The sequence below is a fragment of the Megascapheus bottae genome, chromosome 33 (assembly GCF_031878675.1).
Source record: "Megascapheus bottae isolate mThoBot1 chromosome 33, mThoBot2.hap1, whole genome shotgun sequence".
NCBI lineage: Eukaryota > Metazoa > Chordata > Mammalia > Rodentia > Geomyidae > Megascapheus > Megascapheus bottae.
In genome coordinates, this window is record NC_143541.1 from 344,543 (window position 1) to 364,897 (window position 20,355).

Below are 20,355 nucleotides of genomic sequence, written 5' to 3' on the forward strand. Positions count from 1 at the left end.
GGCCTCAGCAATAATCCCAGCTTTTTTTCTATGTATGTGGTACCGAGGAATCGAATCCAGGTCTTTGTGCATGCTAGGCAAGCACTCTACCACTAGGCCAAACTCCTGGCCCCCAAGGTATTTATTTTTTGGGTGCCCCCACCGCTGTGCTTTGGCCTTTCATGGCTCACCCAGGAAGGCCTGTTCAGGGTGAATGGGAATGTGAAAGTGAAGGAGCCCCTGCAAATGCAGATTGAAAGTGGAGTGCACTGGTAGCTGGGGGCACACGATTTGGACCAGGTGTGTGAGGCCGCCAGCCTATTGAAGCTCTCCCTGCACCTAATGTCCTAGTGTGTGATCCCCACCACCCTGCAGCCCTACTTCTGCCAGCTCCTTCGAGGTGAGTGCTGTAATTGCTCTGGGGCCTGCAAACAATCTGGGTGTGCAGTAAAAACCGTGCTGCAACATATGCAAAATGAGCCAGGCAGAAGCAGCAGGGCACCAGAGGCTCATACTCAAATATAGTTGCTACTCAGGGGGCTGAGATCTTAGCAATATGGTTCAAAATCAATGTAGGAAAATCTTAGAGGCAAGCCAATGACCAAAAGAGATAATGGTCAATATTGGGTGGTGAAAGACCTAACATATTATGTATTGTGGTTTAAACAGGAAATGACATTTGTAGGCCCATGAATGGAAGGCTTGGTTCCCAGAAGGTAGCACTGTTTTGGGAAGGTTCTGAATAATTTCAGAGGTAAGTCACTGGAGACATGTCTTTGTAGGTCATACTTGATTCTGAGTTTCTCTACTTTCTGCCCGCAATGAGGTTATCAGCCTCCTCTAAAGCTTCCTGTTCTGTCTTAGGAAGCATAGGCTCAAAAAGAACATAGACAAAGATGCTGTGCTGGAACCTTTAAAGCATGAGCTGAGCTCATTCTTCAAAGTGTGTCTGTCAGGCATTGTGTTGCAGCAATGGGTAAACTTAATACATTCAGCTAGTCAACTAGTAAGCATCTACAAATAGTAATTTGTTGAAAAGAAATCTCACAATGGGAGATTATAGGCTATGGTGTGTAAAACAGTGGGAGGGGAAGATGCTAGGTTCCTGGTGTTCTGAGAACCTCAAGCAGCAACCCTGTAGCAATTGTGCAGCAACTGTGCAGCAATGCTGTGGCAACTGCATGGTCCCTGTGCGGCAATCTCGCAGCAACTGAGTGGCCAGCCTGTTAATGTGTCTGTTGAGGGGCTGTTGAGGGGCTGTTCTGTCAATTCTATGGGCATAGACAACAATGTAAGCTCTTTTTCTTGTATTATTTTTGAATCTTGGTCTTGTTATATTACATTGCTCAGGGTGGCCTTGGACCCCATGGGTTCAAAGGCTTCTCCTGCCTCAGCCTCCTGATTATCCAGGATGAGAGAAGGGATCCACAGACCAGCTGCCAATGAATTTTCTTACTATTGAAATAATGTTACAACTCAAGAGAGTTCTAGAAATGGACTACTGGTTCCATATTCCCTTAGACTAGATGGAAGTGTAAGTGTCAGTGTCATTGTCTACACTAACTCATCTTCCATTGCCTTAAAATTGTGTATCATTTCAGTAAAACCATTCACTACTTAAAAATTATCTTTAAGTAGATGTCCAAAGGGCTTTCCAACAGGTCAATTGCATGACTGTTACACACCTTTCCTTCCTTCTTTCCTTCCTTCCTTCCTTCCTTCCTTCCTTCCTTCCTTCCTTCCTTCCTTCCTTCCTTCCTTCCTTCCTCCCTCCCTCCCTCCCTCTCTCTCTCTCTCTCTCTTTCTTTCTTTCTTTCTTTCCTTCTTTCTTTTCTTCTTGCCAGTCCTGGGGCTTGAACTCAGGCCTGAGCACCGTCCTTGGGCTTTCTCAAGGCTAGAGCTTTACCACTTGAGCTACAGAACCACTTCTGACTTTTTTCCTATATATGTGGTACCGAGGAATGTAACTCAGGTCTTGGTCTATGCTAGGCACGCACTCTACTACTAGGCCAAACTTCCCGCCCCAGTACTATACATCTTTATCTGTGACACTCCTTCTATTTTTCCCTGCTATTTCTCCTAATTCTACCCATCAAGTTACCAGGTCCAGTTTTACACATGTCCATTTAATATTGTGATGGTGTTCACACACTCATCCTCTCTCCATTGTAAAATGATTTGTCCTTTGCTGTGTGTAGGCTAGGTGTTGAAAGGATTTAAGAGATGACTGAAATTCAACTTCCATCTCTGAAAGCTGTTTTTAACTTTTCCAACAAACATCAAATACCCTGTCCATCACACTTCTATGTCTTATTTCTAACTCCAATCACCCCTTCCTCACCTACCCCACGGAAACTGGTTCTACCAACCCTGCTACTGCATTTACAGTTTCATCTCTCCAGGGCTAGCATAAACATGCTGTGAGGATAGGGATTTCTGTTTATTTTTTTATTGATGTAATTCACATAGCAGAAGAGTACTTGCTATGGTGTAGTCATGCAGAACTTGCTGAAGGATAGAAGAAATAATTACCTTCCTGTATTTTCCATATATAAAACAAATACCTTTTATATCTAAAGCAAATGATGCCCAAGATCACAAGCAAGAGAAGCCCTCTTGTTAAATGGGCACATTTGTGCTACCACATCTCCAGTTCAATCTTCTGTAAGCTGAGTCTATAAAGCATTGACCAGCACTGAATGTCACATTTAGGATGTCTTGCCCTGCAGACTGACAGGGATGCTAATATGTATTACATCTTTCTATAAACAGAACACATTCTGGAGTCATCATAAGTTAGCACATAGTCAGCACTAAATGAAGGAAAAAAGTTCATGATAATAAAAAATGTATAAACTGGCAAATCATCTGAATATAGGTTCCAAAAGGTTTGTATTATAAATATTTAGAGTTCAGCATGCATCTATTTACATCAGAGCCACCAGGTACACATCCTCACCCCAAGATTTGTTTATTGTTACAACAAATGGAAATGCTTTCAGGGAGAAAGAGGTGGATGTGTGATAATTCTTTCTGAATTGCTGGATTAATGTTTGGGTTTGGTTTCTTGACAACATGATCTCATTCTGTAGCCCAGGCTGACCTCCAACTCACCATCCTCTGGTCTTAGCCTCCTTACTGCATGCTGAAATCATAGGTGTAATCCACTGCACTCAACCTCTCCGTGATCTTTTTTGAGAACACACTTAGTCATTCTACAAAGCACATTAGCTTGCTCTCATGGCACTTCTTTGATGTAATTGTCAGTTTTATTTCTTGGGGAAAATGTATTTTTCATACAAGAAAGACTGAAAATAAGCAATGAAGGTCCTACGTTATTGCATAGTGTTATAAATTTGTAACTATTCTTAGCATTTGTTTTATTTGATCTGATGTTTTTTGCACATATCCTTTTTCAAAGCCTGAGGTAAACAATTGACAATATTTAAGTCACAAAACAGAATAATGACAGCAATGCAGTGTTAACTGAAGTTATTTAAAATGCACGAATTGTCTGAGAATTTTCATTTAAAAATTTCTGATTGCAATTGGCAGTAAATGACTGAAACCATGGAAAAATAGACTCAATAAAGGTGACTCATATAAGCTGGCACCAGTGGTTCATCCTGTAATACTACTTACTCAGAAGCTCAGATATGTGGATTGCTGTTCAAAGTTAACCCTCTTAGGAAAATCCAGGGGACTCTTATCTTCAACTAATTACAAAGTTGGAAATAGAGCTGCGGCTCAAGTGTTAGAGCACTTGATTTGAGCAAAAAATGGCAGGGGCTACACCCAGGCCCTAAATTAAAGTCCCAGGACTAACTTCAGGATAATTGAAGAGTTGGTCATTCTAGTGTTTATTAAATAGGGATTCTTCTAAAAAGAATCCCTATTCTCAGTCTTGTAACTGGTAGTCTACTACTACACTGGGCTTTTACTAAAGGGGGTAGAATTTGGGGTCTGTTTGTTTTTTGCTTTTGGTTGTTTGGTTGTTTTTTGTTTTGTTTTTTTTTTGAAAACTCAAAGACATGCATTGAATGGAAGACTAAAAGCCTAACCATTATTTTAATTTGGCAAAAAACACACAAAAACTGAAATACCAGACTATTTTATGTGAATAAAACTGAATAAAAATCATGGAAATTTTGGGATTTATTTTCTGTTTTTTTGCCAGTCAGGGAGCTTGAACTCAGGGCCCGAGCACTGTCCTTGGGCTTTCTCAAGGCTAGAGCTCTAGCTTTTGAGCCACAGCAGCACTTCTGATTTTTTGGAATCTAACCTGTGCCTTCATGAATGCTAAGCAAGCACTCTACCAGTAGGCCAAGATTGGCCATTGGAATTTCTTGAATCTTAATTCTTTATTAAAATAATAATAATGAAATGTTTCAAGACCTTGCTGACTCTTTAAGGAATTTTTGTTTCATGTTCTCAATGTAGTGTGGACTTTTGTTGTCTGTAGAATATGCCTGAGAACATTTCTATATCTTTGTTATTCTGGTTTTTATTTTTTTTGTTGTTTTTTTTCCCCTCCAGATCATACTGAAGGTGTGCAGAAGACTAGCTCAAGAGGCTTTCTGAAAGAGCTGCCAGACACTGCAGCCTGCTCAAATACCTTTGAGGGTTCTGGTCATGCCAACCACATACACAATTGTATGGGTATTCACAATCTTGTCACTGCATTCAGGTCAAATTTCTTTCAGGAAGTTAGTGTGACTTTGCTGTTAAGATCAAGTCAGCTGAAATGACCAGGGATGCACAGACCTACCATCTTCGGAGCAGTCAACCAGCCTGTGTTGGGAGACCTCCGTTTGGGTTCGTGGGCACATCAGCTTTGTCTAGATCTCAAAGAAGGCATGAAAGCCTTCTTATGAAACTATCATTTGCAGTAATCCAAAGAACACTCTTTAAAATTAGGGAGTATTGGCCAGGAGTTTGGCCTAGTGGTTAAAGTGCTTGCCTAGCATGCATGAAGACCCGGGTTTGATTCCTCAGTACCACATACATAGAAAAAAGCCGGAAGTGGTGCTGAGGCTCAAGTGGTAGAGCTCTAGCCTTGAGAAAATCCAAGGACAGTGCTCAGGCCTTGAGCTCAAGCCCAGGACTGGCAAAGAAAAAAATTAGGGAGTATTTAAACATTGGTAATCTGACAAGCTAGGTAGAAGAAATAAAAGAGGTAGGAAGGACAGCAATTCATTTTATTTTATTTTTTCAGTGCTAGGATTTGAAGTCAAGGCCTGGGCACTTCCCTGAGCTTTTCTTTGTTCAAGGCTAGCACTTTACCACTTGAAGCACAGTGCCACTTCCAGCCTTTTCTGTTTATGTGGTACTAGGGAATCAAACCTAGGGCTTCAAGCATGCTAGGCAAGCATTCTACCACCAAACCACATTCCCAGCTGAAGCAATTTTTTAAAAGTGTGATAAAATTCAAATTATTGCTCTAAGGTGAAGAAATGGAAGCAGAATTATGTCAATGCAGGGGAAATTAAACTTGAAATTCATGTCTTTTCTAAATTTCTAGATTTTATGAAGTGCTCTATCACTAATTACAAGGACTTTTGTAAAACTTTTATTGCCCTTGTTATTTCCAAGCTTTTTAATTGTCAATAGATGAAACATGATCTCAGCAATCTAAAAGCTTTTCTTTTGCCTTTCCTATTAACCTCTTCTGTCACCATACATGCTCTACTTAGAAAATCGCAGCGGTGTCTCCTCACCTCTTCCCTGTTCATTGTTAGGCTCAACTGGCTGCCTAGAGCTAGAACTAACTGTTCTCAGACTATCAAAATATAGACCATGACTTACTGAATGAAGCAGAACCATCTACTGCCTCATTTGGATAGAAAGAACCACATTTAAAACTGTTTGTGTTGGGGACTTTTAAGGATGCTCTTGTTTGTGGTATTTTAGATTTTGTGGAGAGCAGATTTCTATGCTGTTTTTTACTGGGGACTTATTACAATTATCATCACAGACTGCAGTCATGCAACTTAGTACTATATTTTAAATATATCTTCTACATGTTTTACCTTCATATCTGTCTTCAGGAGTGTAAAAATCTACATATATGCATTCATATGTATCATCTCGCTTTCTGGGTCTGCCTGTTATTTAACTATCCTCTATCCCATTTGAGTGTGACTTGGAGAGAAGTGACTCATACTCTTTGATGAGCCCTCCCTTTAGGTTTCTTGCCTAATGATTGCCATAACAAGAGCATTATAAATGATATGGCAAGCTTTTCATTTCTTCCATCAGCAGCCTTTTTATTCTGCTTAAACACAAACAGATAAACAGGATTGGAAAGCAGCATGCATTGATCCTGTAGCCCGTAGTACCCAAAGTTTCTCATATGATTCTTACAAAAATCCAATTGCATATATATAATGTGCATAATATACATATACACACATAACTCCAGTATCTCATTTTCCTAGTGAAAACCTTGATGTTATACAATATACCCAAAGATGGACATAAAACAAATAATGTAGCAGGATGTGAAACTAGAACTTCCTTTATATAGGTGTAAATTCCCTAAAGCCACCCACCTTGGAACCACTGCTAGCCCATATGGTATGTTTGTGCTTGTTAAGAAGAAAAATACCTCCGGGGGTGGGGGGGGGACTGAGCCCCTTGGGCACATCTCTTGGCAATAGGATTAAATAATTGTGTGGGGTACAAGCAGGCACCACTATTTCTGGGTCAATGTGAATCTGAGCCAAGCCCTGAAGCTTGGAGAACAGTGTGGGGCCAGGCTGTCTGAGCATTCTGTGTGCTGCAGCAGTGACATAGGCGAGTGTAATGCTGTCTCTTTACCACCACATCTGCCAAGGAAGAGAGGGTTGAGATCTCGTCTTTATTTAGCTTTGAGCAATGAGGAGCGATACCCACACTTCTGCCATAAAACACTTTTTGTCTGCATTTCCCTCTCATATATTATTCACAGCTATTCAGGGAATCGTGATATATTGCTGCATAACAAATTACACCCGAAGATAGCAGCCCAAAACAATAAGCATTTAAGCTGGGCAGATGGATACCTGAAAATCCAGCACTTGGGAAATCTAGCTGGGTGGTTGAGTTTGAGACCAATCTGGGATTCAGAACAAATTCTCAGCTGGCGTAGGCTACATAGAAAGGATACAATGTATGGAATGTATGTATGTGTGTGTATATACATTCATATATAATTTCACCACAAACATTCATGTATCTATTATCTCACTTGGATGCCAGAGGTTAGGAGCTTCTTAGTCATGAGAGTTCTCTCTGTTTCTCTCTGTCTTCCCTCCTTCCCTCCTCCCCAACCGCTTCCCCTCCCTCCCTCTCTTTCTCCTTCCCTCCCTCACTCCTTCCCTTGCTGTCCTCCATCTCTCTCACTTTCTGTATGCCTCCCTTTCTCTGTCTTTCCTTTCTTTGGAAGTACTGAAATTTGAACACAAAGCCTTTCAGATAGGGTCTCATTAATGTATTAGTAATATTAACCTAATTTTGCAACTGCACAGATCTATCCCTTCCTCTAATTATTACAAAAACCCTATAGCTTCCAGTCAGCATATAAAGATCTCCTTTCATAGATTCAATTTTGACTTTTCATCTCTCTGGGTATAACTAGGCTTCAGAATAATATCAAGCAGGTTTGTGTATGCATAGGGCTCAGTAAGAGTTTAATATTTTTAAAGAGGTAAAGCTGGCTAGTTGTTAAAATTCCAAGGAAGAGATTTTTATTCAAAAGGTCAGTGGCTTGTGTTAACCAAAGTTACTCTTGTGTTAAACAACTGCACCCATGTTTGAGATAAAGAGCATTTCACGGTTTGAGGAAGACACATGGTCTTACTGTTTTCCCTCTCCCTCATGTGACATTTGGATGTAGGCTATCTTGGGATGGTGTCCTTTCCAAATATGGCTGATACGACGATTCCCTTGTGGGATGGGAGTCTCATTGCTCGTGAACCGGGCCTTGTTAGGTTGTAACTGTGATTTGTCACCTCCAAACTCAGTCTGAAATTTTGCATTTCATCACGGATAGATAAGGTGATAGATGATAGATAGATAGATAGATGTGTCTATGTGTGTATATATACACACAGATATGTAATAATTAGTGGATGCTAGATATGATTATTTTTGTAAAACATGAATTTATATGTAAGGAAAAATTCAAGTTATTAATAGAAAGCAATTTACCTCTTCCCCAGTTCCTATTTTATGCAACATTTATCAAAGCTAAATGAAATTGAACCTAACACATTTACTTGTTTACATGACCCAAACCCTAACTACTTGCTCCTGTGGCTGGAAGGAACCATTCCTATATCTCTAAGGTCTCTGGGGCTCCTTGGATCTAAATGAATATAAACCAACATAAAACTTGTTTGTTTGTTGGATTTCTGCACATGCTTCAGCTATGTACTGGCACCCATGTCTTTGCAGAGCTATGGAAATCACATCAAGTCCGGGGAAAAGTCAGAGTAAGGAAAATAGGTCATCAGATAATTCTAATAAGCCCATATGTTTCCAGATCACTTCAAATGCACTTGTATCTTTTTCCTATTCTCTTCTGATTACCCCAGTATGGGAAACTGGGGGTTGATACATCATCTTATTTTTTATTACTTTTGTTGTAGAAATATCTTGTCTTGCTAAATTAGGCCATAATGAGCTTTTGTAAGCATACAGGTGCTGGAGATGTAATATATAGAACACTGAAAATATTATACTTACTTGAATAAATACCTGAGGTCTGAAATTATGCTGACATTATTTATTTTATTAAGAAGTGTAGGAAATTTAGTTTCTATTGAAATCATCCCAATATAATTTCAGTTAATATATGACAAATTTCCCCCAACACACACACACACACACACACACACACACACACACACACACACACACACACGGAATGGTTTCGACAACTAGACCCACAGGATTCATTTCTTTTTCTTACAAAATTAACCCACAAATTCAGTAGCCATTCTGTATGCCAACAATAAACTAGCAGAGAAGTAAATAATGAAAACAATTCCATTTGCCATACCCTCAAAAAAATAAACCACAAAGGGATATTCCAAACAACGATGTAAAAGACCTTTATAGTGAAAACTATTAAAATCTGAAGAAATAAATCAAAGAGGACATCATGAAATGGAAAAGACCTTCCATGTTTATGGATAAATAAGATCAACATTGTGGAAATACCACAATACTGCAAAAAGGATATATAAATTCAATGTAATCACCATCAAAATCCCAATGACATTCTTTACTGATACAGACAAAGCAATTTAAAAATACATATGGATCAACAAAGAACCTAGAATAGCCAAAGCAATTTTAGGCAAAGAAATTAATCTGGATGGTATCACAATACCAGATCTCAAGTCCTACTGCAGAGATATAATAACAAAGCCAGTCTGTTATTGGCAGAAAAATAAACCTGAAGATCAGTGGAACAGATTATAAATCCAGAAATAAAACCATACATTTACACATATCTGATATTTGATAAGGGAACAAAAGACATACAGTGGAGAAAAGATAGATTCTTCAATAGTTGTGAAAACTGGGCAACCATAAGCAGAAAAATAAGAGTGAATCCATTTATCACCATGAATTAATATCAGTACAAAATGGATATGAGACCCCAATGTCAGACCTGAGACTTCAAAACTATTGCCAGAGAGAGGAGAAACATTAGAACATACAGGCACTACTACAAACTTCTTGAAAAGGGTCTCAGAAGCATAACCAATAGGTGAGAGACAAACATTGGGTCTATTTCAAAATAGTTTCTGGACAACAAAGGCCATAGTGCCCAAATTAGAAAGACTAGTAGACTAGGAGAAAAATCTTTGCTAGTAATATATTAGACTTAATATCCAATACATACCAAGAGTTCAAGAAATGAAACCCTCCCAAACCTAATAAACCATTCTCTAAATGGGCAAGGGAGCTAAGAAGAGACTTCTCAGAACAAGAGGTTAGAATGGCAAAGAAAAACACAAAGAAATGCTCATTATCCCTGTCCATAAGGGAAATGCAAATCATAACAATTCTGAGATTCCTTCTCACTCCAGTTAGATTCACCAACATTGTGAATTCAAATAACAACAAATGTCAATGGGGATGTAGAGAAAAAGGAACTCTACTGCACTGTTGTGTGAGTGTGAACATGTATAACCACTCTGGAAAACAGTCTTGAGATTCCTTTATAAACTAAGCAGACCTTTGTCACAACCCAGCCATACCAATCCTGGGCATCTACTTTGAGCATCATAAACCAGAATATGGTAAAGGTTCCTGTACAACCATGTTTACTGCCTCACTATTCACATTATCCAAGATATGGAAACAGTTTAGATGCCCCCAAATCAATGAATGCATCAAAAAAATTCCACACAATGAAATTTTACACAGCCATTGAAAAGAATAAATAATGTCATTTTCAGGGAAATAGATGGAGCTAGAACAAATAATGTTAAGTGAGGTAAGGCAGGCTCAGCAGAAAATGCCTCAAATTCTCTCTAACATTCAGAAATTAGGTCTAAAAGAAAGTAGGATATGATAAGCTATGCAGGACTGTAAATATTCACATACAGTGAGAACAGAAGCAGATATTCTTCAAAGAGAAACACTTAGGCAAGATCTAAGTGCGTCTTTATATTTATATAAGATAAAACGCATATCAAAATACACTCCAGGATATAGAACAGGAGACTTGCCTGTTCTTTTTTGTATTATTTAATTATTTTTTTTGTTTATTCTGTCTTTCTTTTTATGTCCGGTGCATTCAAGTGTATGTTTTTGGAAAGATTTGGAGTGGGTGCAGAATCCTAGGGGAAAAGATGAGAAGTGCAGTCGTGGTAATCACTGGTCATTAATGAAAATGAACTATGCAACTTGTAGACGGAGGTGGGAGGGAGGTACTGAGAGAGTGAGGGAACAGAAGATGCTATCAAAGGAAATGCATTCATTACCTGAAACATTTAATTGTACATCACCTCTACAATAGCAACAAACTAATTAATATATAAAATGAAGCCTGGGACCATTAGATAGACATGGTAAATTATAATAGTATCTCTCAACGAATTTTTGAATATAATAAATAAACACAAGTTTTAAAAAATAAATCAGGCCATAATTAAACATGATGATACACATTACATGTAAAAAATATCCCGACTAATATACCTTCCCACTATTACCTTTCTGATAACACGATCATTGCATTGGAGATGCCAAGGCTTACTCACTCTGTGGGAAAATATTCTGATTTAATTATCTGTAGAGAAAAATATCAAAGGAGAGAGACATTGGAGAAGTCTGGTCTTTCAAAAATCATTTTGCCTTTAGGAGCTTATGTCAGGAGGCTCTAGTTTTTTTTCTCTGAATCCAATTTCAATTAGATTTTAATATCAGTGCTTTCTCTGCTGGTTCATATTACACTGTACAATTTTCAAAAAAATTTCATTTGCCCTGCAGTCCTCTCACTGGCCCTGTTTATATCTTTCTGGTTGCCTCTACTATTCTCCCTCATTCCATTTTTCTGAATGAACAAGTTGTCAATCAGATTCTTAATATGTTCTTGACAGTGTAACATTACCAAAGGAGGTTTGTAAAGTTGGATCTTCTTCAATCAAGCTTCCTAAGTTGGAAGTTACGCCTAGTGCATTCTCAGAATGAAGAAAATACAGGAGGGAGATTTGAACACTGGAATAGTTTTCCTTTTGCTTTTCCTAATGATGTCTTGTTTTGAAGATTATCTGTCACTTAATGATGTGAGATTATAGTGAGGTAAGATAATGTGTCACTTATCAAAGTGACTTCTCCAAAACATATCCTAGATAACACATAAAATAAGTCTTTTGCTAGGGCGGGTGGTAGAAGAAGACAGCCATTATATTTATTTTTTATATTTTTATTGTAATTGATAAAAGGGTTACATGATGTTTGCCAGATAGAAGGTGCATTAATTCACATACATTGATACACTTTCACATGTCTTGGTACCCATTACCCTCCCCCCCACCCCCCCCCACCCCCCGTCTTGGTTTTCCCCCCTTCCCTATCAAATTTCAAATAACCAAATACAAATAAATTCAATATATCAGATAACAAAGTGAGATACTGTAACAACATGAGATATCCAAGGGACAGCAAAGGAGATGAGAGATAACATAGTACATTAAGGACAACAATCATTCATTATATGACAGCCATTATACTTAATCATCATGTTACATATAAAAACAAACTTTCACTAACTGCGGATGATTGCTAATTTGTATATTTTTATTGTATTTAAAACAACTGAATAAAGTTGTTTTTTTCACTTTTAAAGAAAATAAGATTTTCCCCATCCTTTCTTCCTTCATTTCATTGTTCTTTCCCTTTCTTCCTTCCCTCCATCCCTCCCTCCTTCACTCCTTCATAGATGAAGAGAATACATCACATGCAGGAGATATTATCATATCCAGTTAGTGACACCTGTCTTGAGTTTGAAAGCAGAAGCAATAACCTATTCGTAAAGATGTTTTTTATCCTTGGTTGATATAGAATCAAAGGTTTTGCCAGCAAGAGTGAGTGAACCTTGAGATTTCCACTATGTTTCTTGTCCTTGAAGAATTGTATTGGTCAGGGCTGGAGTGTGGAAATGTCATCTTTTAACATTTCCCAACGGGGTCTAACCAAGAACCATAGATAGCAGTCGTTGCTTTGCTGGCCAGGTTGCTCAATGTGGGGTTTTAGTGGGGGGCAGTGAGTGTGTGTGTATATGTCCTTGCCAGATGGGAGGGGATAAAATATAGAGGAAGAAATCATATTCTGGTATCATAGTAGATGCAAAGGACTGTTCTCATACTTAATAATTTTCATATGGTATTTTCTTATTCTGGAAGCAATCTTCAGGAAAACTAAAAGATAAATACTGACTTTTCCAGAAACAATAAAATTTAAAAATAAATGAGGTCCTCATCTAAAGTCACAAGGTTTTTTTTTTAATTTCCCCTAATTTACTTGTAAGAATTATAATGATTCACTTGCTATAGCTACACACCAGTTAGTCTCAGAGATGATAGAAAATTATAGCAATTATTTGAAAATTCATTGAGTCACCTGATAATTATTTCAAATTTTCATTTCAATCATACTGTAGAAAGTTAATCATAATTTTCTTCCTGGTTGAGTGATCTCAGTATTGCATATCTTGCTCTGTTCTATTGCTGTATGATATTTTTTAAAATCAGGCTGTAATGCCATAAGTAAGGGGATATATAAGTGAATAAAAGGTATAAAATGATTGACCCACCTTTATGTATGCATTATATATGTGTGTATAGAACTCCCTTTTCTTCCTGTACTTTTCCTCCTTTCCCACTTTGATAGTTTCTCTTTTTCTTTTTCTTTTCTCTCTCGCTTCCAGCATAGCACATGAAGAAGGCACTATGCAGCTATCTATAGTAAGGAACTCTAAGAAAGGAAAACTCTTAACAACTTTTTAAAATGTACACAAAGTTGCACAAGACTCATCACGAACTAATGACTAAAAATAACCATGTTTTGCAACATGCAAAATCATAACATATTGCTAAAGATAATTGAAATTCCTACATATGTCTAGGATATTAATATTTTTCTGGCTTTGTTTTTTAATTAGATTGATGTGAGTTTTAAAATTCTGCTGCCCACGTGTGCCGAAAGATGCTAGGTTTTTCCTGAGTCATTTTACCTACTCAGATGCTGTGTTCAAATGTACCTCTATTCTTGGATTGAGGAGCTGAGTGGGGTGCCTAAACCAGTGATGTTTTTCCAGTGCTGGAAAGTATGGAATCACACATCCATAAAAGCACTAAGGTTTTATTGTAGTTGTGGTTGGTTTTTTTTTTTTGAGAAAGTTATTCATTTACTGGGAACTTTTTGTTCTCTGTTGACAACAGCAGCCACTACAACTCAATCTGATTATGACTTGATCATAAAATGGTATAGAATTTAATTTATAGCCTCAACACATCACCTCTCAGAATTGGTTATGCTTCAAGGATATTTTTTTGACGTTCAGATGTTATTTTAGGTCTGGTTCTTCAGAAGCAAAAACTAAGAGGCTCTGGTATGCTTAGATATGGGAAAGTTGTGCACTAGAGAGCACAAGCAAGTAAACAGGGCTCCAGGAAGGAGCTAGAGTCCAGTAAGAGTTAGCTCATGTTGATGCAAAACATATGATGAGCCAATGGGTTAATGTAATCATCATTTGGTTTCCAGCTGGACAGCTGGAAATTTTTGGACAACACTGAAAATTTCAGGAAATTATGCCTAGTGTGAAGAATAGGGGTGTGACTTGATGGGCCAGCCTGGTTCTCTTCCTTTTCCTGGCTTCCATGAGCAGAACAACTCTCTTCACCTGCCCATTGTGATGTTTGGTTTTTTTTGTTGTTTGTTTGTTTTTTCTTGCTTGATGCCTGCTCTGCCACCGTGAGCCAAAATGAACCTCTCCTTCCCTTAAGTAAAATCTTAGGTCTTATCTTTGGTCAGAGCAATGCAAACTCTAACACAGGCAAGCAGGCTGGTGATTGATATCATCAGTATTGTTGGTAAGGGTCGCCATGGCTGTATACCACAGACCACGACTGCCAAAAAAAGAAAAAAAGAAAGTTTTCTGGTGAAAGTGAGAAATGATATTAGAAAATATTCATAAAATGAAAAATGTAAAAAGGAACTTGTTTATGATTGGAACATTAATAAACAAAAGGTATTGTAACCTGCTGGTAGTATGAGCAAGAAGACAGAGCGGGTTTCACAGAAGGCATTCTCCTGCATGGCACATGCACACTCAGTGCTTAGGAAATTCATGTTGAACAAGGCGAATCTGCCCTTTCCAGCCATTATTTTTAACCATCATATTCAATTTCTCCATGGAAATATTGTTTCTCACTTCCTACATAAGCATTGAAACTCTATCTATCCAGATCAGACTGGAAACCCTTTCACGCATATCTTCAATTATGCCAAGCTCATAAAGAGCCTCTTAAGTGGAATGGAAAAGAGACAGTTGAGTTGTAGTAGCCAATGGGAACTGAGCTAAAGAACAAGGAAGAGAGAAAGCAAAGAAATAGGGCCAAAGGAAACATCGGCTCAAGAGTTGAGAGGCATGATAAGGCATGTCAAGGTCATGATGTTCAAAATGATTCCCACGTTAGCTGGGTGGGTACATGTTGGGACATCGTAAAGAACAAAAGCAGAAAAAATGAAAACAGATACATGTAATACCTGAACTGAGAAAAGCTGTCTACGCCTAGTTTGGGGTTCAGTTGGTACAAAGTGAAAATCCATTGGATAATTAAAACAGTGGAATGAAGACTATTACCCCCCACCCCCACTGCCTTATCTCACTGTTCTACTGACAGTGATTTGCAAAGGGGATTTGACAGGGAGGACTGCTCTAAGCTTTCCTTCACAGTGTTCTTGCTGACTTCTCTTCTGCCTACTGTTCACTATTGCCAGGATGAAGGAGCCAATGATTGGCTTTCTTCTCCCTCTATAGACTCATGGGCAAGCTTAGCCGTTTCCCTGACTTACAAGCCATGACAAGCTAAGAAGACTTGGCTCCCTGTCTAGAGAAACAATACAGGGATGCACTTTAACAGCATTATGGAACAGAGGAGTCTAACCCCATGTACCCAAAGCAAGAAGGAGCCTCACATGAGATTGATAATCCTTCAGCCTCTATAAAGAACTCAAGTTAATAATTCATCTTCCCATTCCATCACATGGACAGGCCAGAAACAGGTCTTCCAGGTCCTTCTATTTCTTCTTGTTCTTTTTCAATTGTAGACTGACACAAGGATTCAGGGACTGTATTATTCAATGGAGCATCACTCAGTGGGATACATTCTGAGGAATGTGTTGTTAAAAACTTTCATCCTTGTGCATATTAGAATACACTATAGCCAAGGCTGAATGGGACAACCTATTGCTCTTAGACTACAAACTTGAATGGTAACGTATTGCTCAAAGTAGTTGTGACTCAGTGAGAAGTTTTGGGTACTAACACAGAGAATGTACAGTAGTAAATGCAAGCATTTTTAGCTGCATTATAATCATTGAAGACTACTGCTGGAGGTGAGTCTAGAAAGATCATGCCTATTTTCTTATGGTTGCATCTCAGAATGTAATCTCCTTTTATGTGTCTCTATGTCTAATTTTGCCTTACTCCTATCTGTCATTTATATTTTGATCAATAACTTCCTTAGAAGTCACGCCTGTCATCCTAGCTACCTAGGAGGCTGAGATCTGAGGATCAAAGTTCAAAGCCAGCCCAGGCATGCACAGAAAGACCTGAGACTCTTATCTTCAATTAATATCTAGAAAATGGGAAGTGGGGTTTGGTTCAAGGGTAAGGTGGTAGCCTCAAGCTGAAGAGCTCCGGGACAATGCCCAGATCCAGGGGTAGGGAAGCAGCCTTCAGCTGAAGAGCTTAGGGACAGTGCTCAGGTCCAGATTCAAGCCCCATAACCCCTCCCTCCCCATCCCCAAAGTCATACCTACAACTTCTCCATGGTTCTCCACAGCCTTCAAGATCAATCCCCATGGATTTTAACTCAAGCAGTAAACTGAAATCACCAGAGGAATTCTGGGGAAAAAATCTAGGTGTCAGAATTCCAATGCTAAGCAAGTCTGGTTCAATGGCATCACATAAGATTTGGAGTCTGGGCAGTTTTAAAAATTTTCCCATGTTCTTTTGATGTGCAGCTAAGTGGGAATCACTGCTGTGAGCCATTAAGTGTGGGTGCTTTTCATGAATGGTGTTCACTTGCTTGCTTTCTCTCTGCCTATCTCTCTCTCACACCCCAATCTTTCATCCATGTTCAGTTCTTGAATATCACAATATGGTTCAAGCCCTCTTACTTTGTTGCTGGTCTTGGTGACTGATTTACTTACCCATTCAATTTACTTACTTACCCCATCTTAAATAGCTTTCTTCTTTTGCCCCTCCATATTTTTAGAACATTATCACTTAATTATGCTCACTATTGGCCATCTAATTTCATGCATTGTTACTCCCTAAGTTGAAGAGCCAAGTCCTATTTCATTCCTAGAGCCATTTGTATCCTTGTGTCTAAATCAGAGTCTCTCTCCTCACTGTTGCTATTTTGGGCTAGCTAGCCATCTACTGTCTCTGTCATCCTTTGTCTCTTTCCATTCTATGCCAGCAACATCCCCACTGATTTGTGACCATACAAATTGTTTCTTGGCATGACTTCCCCATTGGAGAGAGGATAAAAAGCCGGTCTGGATTGAGGACAACTGACTAGAACAGTGAGGCTTTGCATGAAGAGGAGCAGACTGCTCTGCTGATGTTCCCTGATGATATATCCTCTTATGTCTCATGCCGGTATTGTTCCCTCCTGTTAGTCATGTGACTTGCTTTTGCCAATGGATCATCACTAGTCATGATTCTGGTAGTGGCCTTCAAGAAACATGAGCTTGTTGTACTGGACATTTCATTCGATCAACTAACTTGTTCTGTGTGAAGCCCAGGCTTGTCTTTGTGAGGACACAAGACCACAAGGGAAGCAATACTGAGATCAAAGGAAGAAAAAGCCTGGCTCTCATACTATTCCAACTTGATCATGTCCAGAAGAGTGTAGCAGTAGTGTCTGTCAGTCAATCCACAGAACCATGACAGATAAAAAGCCATTGCCTTAAGCCACTGTGTCTAGGGTTCCCTGACATGCACATAGAGGTTAGGTCTACATAGAGGCTATGTGCCCTATCATGCTCATAGCAGAGGTTATTTTAAAGTTCTAGAAGGAACTGAGAATGTAAACCAGAGCAATAGTGGTAGGGAAAGGGAATCAACTGGGACTCACTTTAAGGGTGTCTATGTTCTTTGACAGGCAATGTACTCCACAGTCTGGAAGATCCATATTTGTCAATAACCAGTGACTATTGATGAATATAATTCCATGCCTCTCAAAAGATTTGGAAACCCTTATAAACCTTGGTCATTTATTCAGTTCAGCTTTGACTGTCTCATGAGGTACTTTGCAAGCATGAGGTGATTTCTTTAATTTTCATAGCAACACTGTCTCCCATTTTATAGATAAAAGAGTCAAGGTGTATATGTACTACACTAGGTCTTATCAAAGCTAACTGGTGAGAGAATGAGCTCTCTCTTCTGAAATGTTGCATCTAAATAGTTTTCTACATGTAAAAATGCATCTGGTTAAATATTTATTCCTGGATTTGATCTTTGTGGTAGTAGGAAAAGCTCCTTGCCATTCTTTTCTTTGTAAATAAATGCCCTCTGTTAAAGTTACCAAGTCAATTTAACCTAGGACGTTTCGTGTATGAATTGCTTTGAGATTAGCCTTGGGATTATCTTCTGTGCTTAAGGTATTCAAGTTCCAGGGAGCATATGGATAGACAAATGTCACCATCCTCTCCAGCAGACACAGGAAGTTAGGGAACGTCAGCTCTATTCCAGCCTTTGAAATGTTAAGGAATTTGGTTTCCCCCAGTTGATCAAGTGCTCTTTCTGATACAAAACTGGAAGGTTAATGAGGAAGTGAGCTTTAATGGACAGAAAATTGCTTGGCTACAAGTAGGAGCCGGAGAGAAAAGAAGGGAAGGAACAGAGTTAGAGGAGGAACATTTGATTGTGGTCTTGAGCATTATCAGACTTATTCATTCCTTTTGATGATTCCATCTATTACCTTTCTAGGTAGTTTTCACATATTCTGGGTCTCTATACTCAAGAACTGCCAACTTTCTTTCAGAAAATATTAGCAAGCTTCCTGCTACACTTGTCAAAGTCTGCGATTGTTGTCGCCATAGCTTCTAGAACTTCTGAGATTCTTTCCTCCCCATCACCTAAAACAGTATTCTCAAAATCCACCCGAGATGCTACTGTTTTTCTAGACGACCATTCAATTCAAATCGTGGCTTCTGAAATTTCAGATCGAATCAGTGGTATCTTTTCATCTTGACCACTTTCAGAGAGAATGATGCATATATGGCATGCCTATCTCCTGGTATAGAAATTCCTCACCACATTTAAATTTCTTACCATTACACAGTTATTAAGAATATATATATGATGTACTGCATAATGAATAACTGTTGTTCATTGTCTTTCTTAATTTCAATACATGTTTAAAGTTTTATTTGCAAAGAAAGCAAACATAACTTGATGCCAAAGTCAGTCTTTCTTTTCTGTGTAGTATTGAAAATGAGCAGTAGAGGGAGCCGCTCCAACATCACTGGTGGCAAAACTCTGCAACCTTGCCTGCTCTGTGACTAGTTTATCAGTGCTATTAAATGATTTTTCTCTTCAAGCTATTTTCTCACTGGAAGCAAATTTTTTGAAAGTGATGTGTACATTGGCCTTGGTAAATGTTTTATAGATTTAAAGTAATAATTTTCAATACAACTACAAACTGTATTCTCTATACTTATGCTACCCAATACAGTAGCCACTGGCTGAGTGCCTGGGGAACATATAAATAGTGGCTCATTTGCAGTGAAATGTCCTATTAGGTGCAATCCACAAATGGAATTTTAAAGAATATATACCCCAATATAAATGTCTCAATGTTTAATATTGATTTTATTTTGAAATAATATTGTGGTTACTTGATATTTAAGAGTATTGTTGAGCCAAAAGCTGGTAGCGCTCACTTAAAATCCTAGCTATACAGGAGTCTGAGATCTGAGGATCATGGTTCAAAGCTCGCCCTGAAGGGACCCCTTTCTTGACTTCCCTAAAATCCATCCCCTATAGGCATTTCCCATCTTTATGACAAAGGAGGACTTGACCTAAGGCAGGGGCTGCAGAATCCTTGATAACAGCTCAGATTACAAGAGCAGCTAAACCAGGTGGAGTTACCAGAATTCCTCCCACCCCACCCCCCTTGGCCTGCCATGGAATTCCCTCCCCTTCCTTTGTCGTCAGAACAGTGTGCCAGAAGCCCACCGAGATGATAGGTCAGTTCAAACAGCAAAGGTGTCAGTGGTTGCCCCAGCCATCAATCAACCATGCTGAATTACATTGGTCACCTGTGTATGGCCAGCCCAGCCACATGGCTGGGGTCTATAAAAGTAGCGTGTAAGATTAGGCTGGATCGCTCTCTCACTCCCATCCCAGAGATGGCCCTGACCGGTCAGTATGATTCTCGATGCTAGGGGCGGAATAAAACTCTGTTTAACTTAACTTCCAACTTCCGCTTTTGTGTCAGACTCGTTCCTTTGATCACAGACCCTAACAAGCCCCTAGAAGAAAGTCCATGAGACTCTGATCTTCAGTTAACCACCAAAAGCCAGAAATGAAGCCATGGCTGAACTGATGGAGTGCTAGCCCTGAAATGAAAAGCT